A 9,486-nucleotide genomic window follows, 5' to 3' on the forward strand; every position below is an offset into this window, starting at 1 on the left:
CAAAAGAATGGAGGAGCAGCTCCTCACTGGTGGCATCTCTGTTGCTGTGTTCACCTGTGATCTTTGGATCTCATCTCCACCTGGCTGGTTCCTGTTGGCATAGAGACGTCATTCCTCACCAGCCTTTACATCTGTGGAATACACCTCCAGAGTGTCCAACTGCTGAGTCAGACTCTGCTGTCTGCAAGAGACCTAGCTCCGACCAGGATGGGTTTTGTTAAGGTTCCATTCTTAGTTTAAATTAAATGGCACTTCTTCACTGCCTGTGCTTTCGATTTTATGTTTGTGATGAAAACCTGGCAGAGTATTGGTGAGTCAAGCGCTTTTTAAAACTTTTATACACAGACAGTTCTTATTTTAACAGACTGCTGGATGTGGAGGGAGAGCAGTTGCTTTTTTTTTTAAGAACAGACTGAGCATGAGACAGCTACTGAGCTGATTTTAGTGGAAACAGGAACTACTCACGGTAATAAATTAACAGCAAAAAACATTTTGTGGTTGTGTGTTTCTTGGCTGTCCTGGGAACGCCTTGGGATTCCCCCCAGATGAGCTGGCCCAAGTGGCTGGGGAGAGGGAAGCCTGGGTCTCTCTGCTTATAGGCTGCTGCCCCCACGACCTGACCCCAGATAAGCGGCAGAAAACGGACGGACGGACCGTTTTGTGATTTGAGGTCTCAGGTAAACAGGTTGTGTGATTCACTGCTGTAAGCTGAACAAACCCAATAGACAGAAGACAGAAATCTGTATTAAGTTTGTCTGTATTTCTAGTACTGAGAGTATAAAGAATCATTTTTTTCTATATAAGGTAAGCGGGAACAGGAAGATATTTTTGTATGGATAAATAAAATAACTTTATTTGGCCTCTCGTCTTAAATCATGTTAATGTTAGCATTTGCCCATATTAATGTTGTATAAGATTAAATACAGTCACAATAATCTAATTTAATTCATTCCCGAGCTTATCTTTGTTTTATCTCTTGTAGAGCCAGGGCAAATTCTTCTGTTTGTGTCATTTTCACACTCGAACACTAGAAACGTTCATGAGACTGTGTGGACCATTTGGTTCGGACATTTCCAGGATTTTCACACACAAACCTCACAGAAGGGAGATTTTGAAGATGTGCTCTCACAGCTGGAAAGAAGAGAAGAAAAGGAGGCAGTGGAGCACACGTACAGGACATCTGGGAGGCAGGACATTATGCTGGAAGTCTCTGTTTTCTCTGCAACGTCTTGAGAATAATCAATGGAGGTTCTTGCTGCATCTGGAGTGCAGCGTGTGTGTGTGTGTGTGTGTGTGTGTGTGTGTGTGTGTGTGTGTGTGTGTGNGAGGGTGGAGAGTAAAGACCAGCGGGTCCCTGGAGAGTGTGTGTGTGTGTGTGTGTGTGTGTGTGTGTGTGTGTGTGTGTGTGTGTATGTGTGAAAACAACTTTATTTTTTCATTTTGTTCTCAGTTAGCCACTGCTGTGTTTATTACAGCTCTTTGTGCCTTTTTTTTTTTCTTGTCCTTCTGATTGCCTTTTGTCTTCTGATTGTTCCCCTCTGTTTCTCCAGCCTCAGTTCTTTGGATAGTTTCTGTTTTCCCTTCTTTTTGTGGTTCAATTGTCGGTCTGTGTCATTTGTAATCCTCACCCTTTGTATTCCCACAGTCTTCAAGTGCATTTAGTTTGGGTTCTGTTTACATTCTTTTATTTTTGCCTTTTCTTTTTTGCCTGCTACCAGAAGGGCAAAAGCAGACAATGTTATTGGCTGTGTCTTTGCACATCTGGATTGTCTCATTAACCACTGGATAAATCATGCTTTTAAATCCTTCTTTTTAATGTCAAAATCATTTTAACTGGGGTCTATATAAAGTGGAATTGCAATGAAACCCCTTTTTCACCCCTTTTCTGAGCTGTGTCTCAGATCAACTCATTTTGAGGCTATCTCTTTAAATCCAAAAGAGGTGCTTCATGCCCCCCACCCCCTCCCCAGCTTCCAGAGTGGCTTATTCTAGTTTAATACAGGGGGCTTAAGACTATATAGCTGCACAGAAACTTATTTACAAATTAATTAAAATACAACAGAAGACTTGTCCATCCAGTCTTACATATTGGACCTAGAGTCTGATCCAGAGCCAGAGGAGAATGACAACCAACAAACTGTAGTTGGTAAGTCCAGACCTTTTTTTGGCAAATCTGTCTCATGTAATGTGATGTAATAATTCAAATAAAAGAGAAAATTGATCAGGTTGAAAAAAGACCCAAACAGAAATAAAGATATTTACGCAGCACCGGGAGAAACTAAATGTAACTTTTCTGCCTCCTAGAGACTCCAAGTCCTCAACAAAATGAACTTAATGGCTAAAAATGGACATTTTGCAGGATATATCCCCTTTAACAAAACTTACAGAAAATCATAATCATTGGATTGGATTGGATCTATAACAGATTAATCAATCAACATGTCTGCATCTAAAAACTTGCAACAAAAAACTGACTTTAAAAAACACAAAAAAGGCAACAACTAGACTCAGTTCTGTCTGTTTCAGCAAAGTATCTATTGGACTTATTTGATGATATTTTCAGGAAATAATTTAACTTTTAGAGTCACTTCAGTTCAGGCTGGTTGACACAGATTTTTGACCCCATATAACACAAAAAGGACTACAAGTCAGTGAAATTTACGGATGTTAAGCTAAAAATTTAATGTGGCAGAGGCTGAGAGTCATTCACAACAAACTGAGAATGTTTTTTTTACAATATCTCTGAACATTATTTACAGAATTTGACCTAAAAGTGTTGAACTTCACAGTTAATCAAACAGAATATATGCACAGCACAGTTGTACCAATCATGACAATACACAACAACCCACTGAGCTCAAAAATCAGGACACACTAAACACAACTCATATTGCACAATGTGGAAGGACAAAATACAAATACAACTAATCACTGTTTAACCAGGATAATTCAAAACAATTCCTTTAGAATTTAAGTCACATAAAACACATTTAATGTTATATTTTCACCTGGAAACCATCACAGCTAAAGGCAATAAGCAGAAAGATTGATCAAAAATAGTGTTGAAGGGAAAAAAATGAAATCATCTTTCTCAAGTCTCAGTTTTTTTTTAAAATTTGATTTGAATCCTTCCATTTCTCACTGGGTCTGAACAAATGTGATTTTTTTTCCACAAACAGATTTCAAGCACAATGTTTTCCACACATCACATCAGAAGTTTAGTTTTTTTTGTGTTTTTTAGACTCTTAAATGCAAAAGTGGATCCATATTTTACAACATCAACAACAGGTTATCAAATCTTACAAACGTCCTTCAAACCTGCAGCTAAATTCTTTTAATAATTGACAGTTCTCAGTGTTCTTACAAAATTTCAAGATTTTTGATTTTAACATTTCAATTTGTTTTGCACAATCGTGAAACTGTTCGAACAAAAAAGAAAACAAACTCAGTCAGCCAAGACTTCAGGATGTGCTCAGTAAGTACAGCTGCTGCAAAACTCAACTGTGCAGATCTGGAACGCTCACTGAGCTTTATTTAACTAAAACTGCAGCAAAAACTAAATCAAGAAATTGTAAATTGTACAGGTACATAAAATATGAAAGGGATATTATGACATGTTTAAGCTGCCAAATGCTGTTTAGACATATCGAACATGTCAGAAAATGATTTCTTTTGTTTGCTAAGATGTTTATTTATTATATACAACCAGAAGTGGAATTGTAACTTCTTTTATACTTAATGCTAATACAAATGTCAGCTTGAAGGAGATGTGTTTTAAACATAAGAATAATGGTATGATAAAATCCTGTAACTTTACTGCCAATTTCTTCATAAATAACAGCTAAAGTGTGTGTGTGTGTGTGTGTGTGTGTGTGTGTGTGTGTGTGTGTGTGTGNGTGTGTGTGTGTGTGTGTGTGTGTGTGTGTGTGTGTGTGTGTGTGTGTGTGTTTCACTGAGAAAGTTTCTTTCCATCTGATAGAGATGAGTTTTTATCACACATCCCTTTTGAAGCCCATTAAACTCCTGAGCAATTTTCCCAGTAATAATCCCTGAGATCCTGTAAACCATTCAGCAATGATGGTGGTGATGCGAAGATAGTTGCTCTTCTTCTTCTATCGTTTCAGCTTGAGCGCCAGGTTTATTTTAGATATGTATTGATGATTTTCCAGGGTGGTGCAGACTTGACAACTCGGCTCAGATAATCTGTCAGCGTAATCCCCCCTTCTCTGTAAATGGAGCCCCTCGACTGCCAAGGCAATTTTTTTAAGTGCTGTTCAGAACCTCTAACCTTCAGATTACGTCACTCGTTCCTCATCTAATCTTTCGTTTTTATCTTTTTGTTGTCATTTTTCTCATTTGTGTGTTTTTTTTCCGTACAGTACACTCTAAAAACAGATGTTGGATTTATTTAACCATGTTATGTCAAATGGTTCCACTTAACTGAGTTGAGTAAATTCAAAGCAACACACTCATGTTCTTTGCTTAAAAAATGGGAATATTGCTTTGAATTTACTCAACTCAGTTAAGTGGAACCAGTTGACATAACATGGTTAAGTAAATCCAACATTTCATTTCTTAGAGTGTAGAAAGTTTAGATTTTTTTTTATAGATTGCAATCTTTATAAAGCATTATTCTTTATGAACTCCATCTGAAGTGTTTACCTGCTTACTGTCTCATGAAACCGAGGCTCTGCCAAGATTTGTCAACAGAGTTTTAAACACAGCGTGAGGCGACTGTTTAGAAAATGATGATTGCTCATAACAATCAGCTTGTCTTCCGGCAGCGCTGTATCGTTTGATGCCTCATCAGGTTTAAAAGGGTGAGGAAGATATGGGGGGGTCTGCTGTATATTTGGAAATGATGAGGATGAAGATGAGGAGGAGTATGATGATAGGACTGCATTAAACCTGTTTCATGGCTGACAGCTTTAAGGGGCTGCAGCAAAGACTATATATTTTGTTTCATTGGGTTTCATTGCAACAATATCTTAACGCAGGGCTATTAAAATAAATCGCTCCAGGGGCCACAGATATTCAAAGCCAACAGTTCAGGGGCCCAACATCCTGGGGTTGGGATGTGGGGGTAGGGGTGGAACAGCATCATGACTTTTTAATTTACAAATGACTCATAATCTATTTTTGTATAAAATTAAGTAAAATAAATATGTTTTTTTTACATTTTTTTGTGGGAGGCCTCATCGATGGGCCAGATGGAGCTCACCCTTGAGCCAGATATGGGCCGCGGACCACCAGTTGAATAGACCTGTCTTAACGTGAAATGTGTTCTCAATCTGGTAACAAACTAGCTCACAGACTAAACCCACACATAGTTTTTTTATATCCTCACAGGGACCATGGCTTGACTTCCATTCATTGTTTGGTAATTTAACTCCTGTCGTCTGATGTAGAGTTTCAAAATAAAAGAACTCCCAATATGGACATTTTACAACCATAGTTCCCTAAGTTCCAGTCTTTATTTCAGCTAAATGCCTAGTTGTCAGAGACTGGTCTCACTTCAGGCTCACTCTAGAATTCATCTAGATGTTCCTCAATAATTTTGAGAAATATCTGATGTAGCATTTCAAAATAATGGCATTCAAAATACTGACATTGCTGCTTTATGTGCCCCTAAGTTGCTATCTTCATTGCAGCTAAACAGCTAGTTGTCAGAGACTGGTCTCACTTCAGGCAATTTTGAGCAACTTCTGATGTAGCATGTCAACATACTGGCACTCACAAAACTGACATTTTACAATTATTGTTACCTAAGTTGCTGTCTTTATTGCAGGTAAACAGCTAGTTGTCAGAGACTGTTATTCCTTCATTCTGAACCTAAAAGTCCTCCAGATGTTCCTAAACTATTTTGAGCAACTTCTGACTGCTTTGTTTAAATTAAAAACAATTTGTTTTTTTTTTGTCTGCGCAGTTTTACATAAAGCAGTCTTGTCTAGAAAAATCTAATAATAGATTATTTTTTATTGTAAACTGAGTATCATTGAAGTTTAAATTTGGTCTAAAGAAAAAAGCTCATTTAGCCACTTTGTTTTTGCAGAGGCTGTGCTTGCCTTAAGAGCATCATGTATGTTTGTCTGTAAAGAAGAGAAATTTTTGAAAAAGGACCTTTTAAACCAGAGGTTTCCAATCTGGTCCTTGGGGGCCACTATCCTCCATGTTTTACTTGTTGCCCTGCTCCAACACATCTGATTCAGTGATCGAATTACCACGAGACCCTTACTTACCCATTCATTTAAATCTAGTGTGTTAGAGCAGAGAAACAAGCAAAACATACGGAATGAATGGCCTTGAGGACCAGGACTGTTGTGCAAACTTTAAGGCACAGGTGTCCAATCTTGAGCCTCAAAGGCATGCATTTAGCATATTTTACTTGTTTTCCTTCTCCTACATACCTGATTCAGGGATTGATTTATGTACTCCAATTGTGCGGAAGTCTGTTAATCATTCATTCTTGAATTTTAGGTATGTTGGAGCAGATTTATCTCTAAAACATGACAGGCCAATGGCCCTTGAGGGCCTAGGTTTAACAACAGATTTAATCTTGTTTTTTATGACAGTAAGAAGAAATGTTAAATATAATTTGTTACAAGCTGAAGTCATCATTTTTCAACTACCTAAAGTCTAAGTTACAGGCTGACTTCAGGTCTGGTTTAGATCATTGTTACTTACAAATTAAAAATTTTTCTGGTATAAATCTGCTGTTTTACATGATTGTTGAATGAAATTAACAACCTCCAATAGTTCTTTTACTGTGCGAATTATGGGGACTTTGGCCTTGTCCTCATAATTCCAAATGTCTGCACAGTGTGGTGTGTATTCAGGCAAAATATCTTCACCTTTACACACACACACAGAGAGAGAGAGAGAGAGAGAGAGAGAGAGAGAGAGAGAGAGAGAGAGAGAGAGAGGGAACACTGAAGTACAGTAGTTGGAACAGGAAACTCTTTTACAGCTCTTTCCAAAAAGTAGCTGATTTTCAGTATTCAGGCCATCAAAACAGAAATTGAAAATTTTATGGGAATTTTTCCAACGTTTTCTTGTACGCCTGGAGTTTTCACTTGAGGAGCACATTTAATCTGTGAAAATACTCCTTGGAGAGATGAATAAAAAAAAAACTGTAAAAAGCAAAATTGAGTCACTGCCCAGAAGAGTGTGTTCTCTCTCTCTCATGAAGCCTTTTTTGTTGCATTGCTTTAATGCTGTTTTCAGTCCAGACTATTTCACAAATGAGTAATTACAGACATGAGAGTGAAGCTAAGCTAATGAACTAAAGATTTTCTGGGATAAAGACAAGCAGACACATTAAACAGCTCATTAGGTCTCTATTGATGAAACCTTATTTTAGAGCGATTGCATTTTAAAAGATGATATTCTTTATTTGAAAAATGAATTAGCATCTCTTTTTGTTCCTAATAAATATTTGATCACATCACAACATTGATGCAAATCTACCACTCATTCTAGAAATGTTCATTCAAAATGGCCACCATGTCTAAACTGATTCATTTCACTGATCGTAACTTTATACAGACAGTGGGTTGTGTGTGATAGTTTGTCCAATGCAATACAAGTGAACTGAATGCATAAAAATCTGTTTAAAACTTTGTATTTACTATTAGAGTCAATTGTGTCTGTGTTAGCAAAATATCTCACAAAATACTGAAAAGGTTTTAAAGGAAACGTAGGACACTTTTAAATACTTTTTCACATTTAAATCCTTTAGTTGGGGTGTATAAAGTGGAATTGCAATGCTTTGGTTTGAATCCATCCTTATTCCTCCATAAGCCCTGCCATTTTTCTGATGTGTGTCTCAGATTGAGGCTGTCTCTTTAAATCCAAACTAATAGCTTTACACTCCACCCCCCTCTAAGCTTCCAGACCGGCCCATTCCAGTTTGATAGAGGGGGTTACGACTATGTAGCTGCATAGAAACTTTTTATTTACAAATTAATTAAAAGATGTCAACAACTGAAGACTTGTCCATCCAGCCTTAAGGGCTCGACACACGGGCAGCGACAAACTACAGCGATTAGCGGCTGTCATCGCAGCCAGGGTGAAAACCCGACACACGGGACGCGATGGCGATCACAGCGTTGTGAATCGCGCTCTGAGATCACTTGTCTTCACAAAATTTGATTGGTTCTTGACTCTGAAGGCGGGTGTGCATTACGGACGTGTAAACTAAACAAATCTTGCGATGCTAATGATATTGAAAATCAAACACACATCAAGATACAGTTTTATGAGGAAAAACTTACCATAAACTTCACCCTGGTGCCAATAAATTCCCACAAAGCTTTTTAGTAATCACTTGGTGAAAGTGTTAGCTAACGGCCGTGTGTAGCATACTCTCCTCTCATTGGTCAGTCAATGAAACCCTCACTGATTGGTTGTACGCTAAGCGACAGCGACAAAAGTTGAACATTTTTCAACTTTCATATGTCGTGTCGCAAGCTCGCGTGTGCACGTCTACGTGTACAAGCGTGAAATTTCACATGCACTATTTTCGCCGGTCGCTTAGCTGGAGGAGGGCAAGCGATTGTCGCCTCACCACACAGGCTCCATAGGAAATGAATGGAGAGCGAGCGACGTCGCCTCCCATGTGTCGAGCCCTTTACATGTTGGACCTAGAGTCTGAACCAGAGCCAGAGGAGAATGAAGACCAACAAACTGTACTTGGTTAGTCCAGACCTAATTTAGAAGTTCTGTCACAAATAATTTGACCTAATAGTTCAGAAAATGTCATAAAAAATAAAGAAAACTGAGCAGGTTAAAAAAATATGACTCAGAATATTAAAATATCTACACAGCACTGGGAAAAACTAAATTCCAATTTTCTACACTTCTAGAGACTCCAAGGACACAGCAAAATGTATTTAACTGCTAAAAAAGTATATTTTTCAGGATATTTCCCCTTTAATTAAAATCTCAGAAAGAAATTATTGAATTTATATCAGTCAATTGATTTTGTTTACCTGCTTTTCTTTTTCATGTTGCAATGAGCTGCTGTCTATCTCCATCAGTCACTGCAGAGCCGGTGTACATCTTGGACAGGTCGCTCGTCCAACACAGGGTCATATGGAGACAAACAAGACAAACCACTGCAACACTATGCACCTTTACTACATATACAAATAAAACTGCTTAGTATTTTGAGTCTAACTGATCTTAAAAAAACAAAAATTGGTCAGTCAATTTTACATGCATGGGGCTAAATTTGGTGTGGATTCATTAAGCCACAGGTGTCAAACTCAAGGTCCGCGGGCCTTGAGTTTCACACATGTGGGTGACCCCTCAAAAAAAAAAAAAAAAATAAATAAATAAATAAATGTTGTCTTTTTTATTTTTTACAAAAATTGATTCTTATACCAATGGTATAAGACATTAAAAGACATTAGTGCTAAAGGCACAGATATAACAGACTCTGTTTTAACCAGTCGGAAACAACATTTAAGACTTCTGTTTAATATT

The sequence above is a fragment of the Austrofundulus limnaeus genome, unplaced genomic scaffold, assembly GCF_001266775.1.
Source record: "Austrofundulus limnaeus strain Quisiro unplaced genomic scaffold, Austrofundulus_limnaeus-1.0 Scaffold290, whole genome shotgun sequence".
Lineage (NCBI taxonomy): Eukaryota > Metazoa > Chordata > Actinopteri > Cyprinodontiformes > Rivulidae > Austrofundulus > Austrofundulus limnaeus.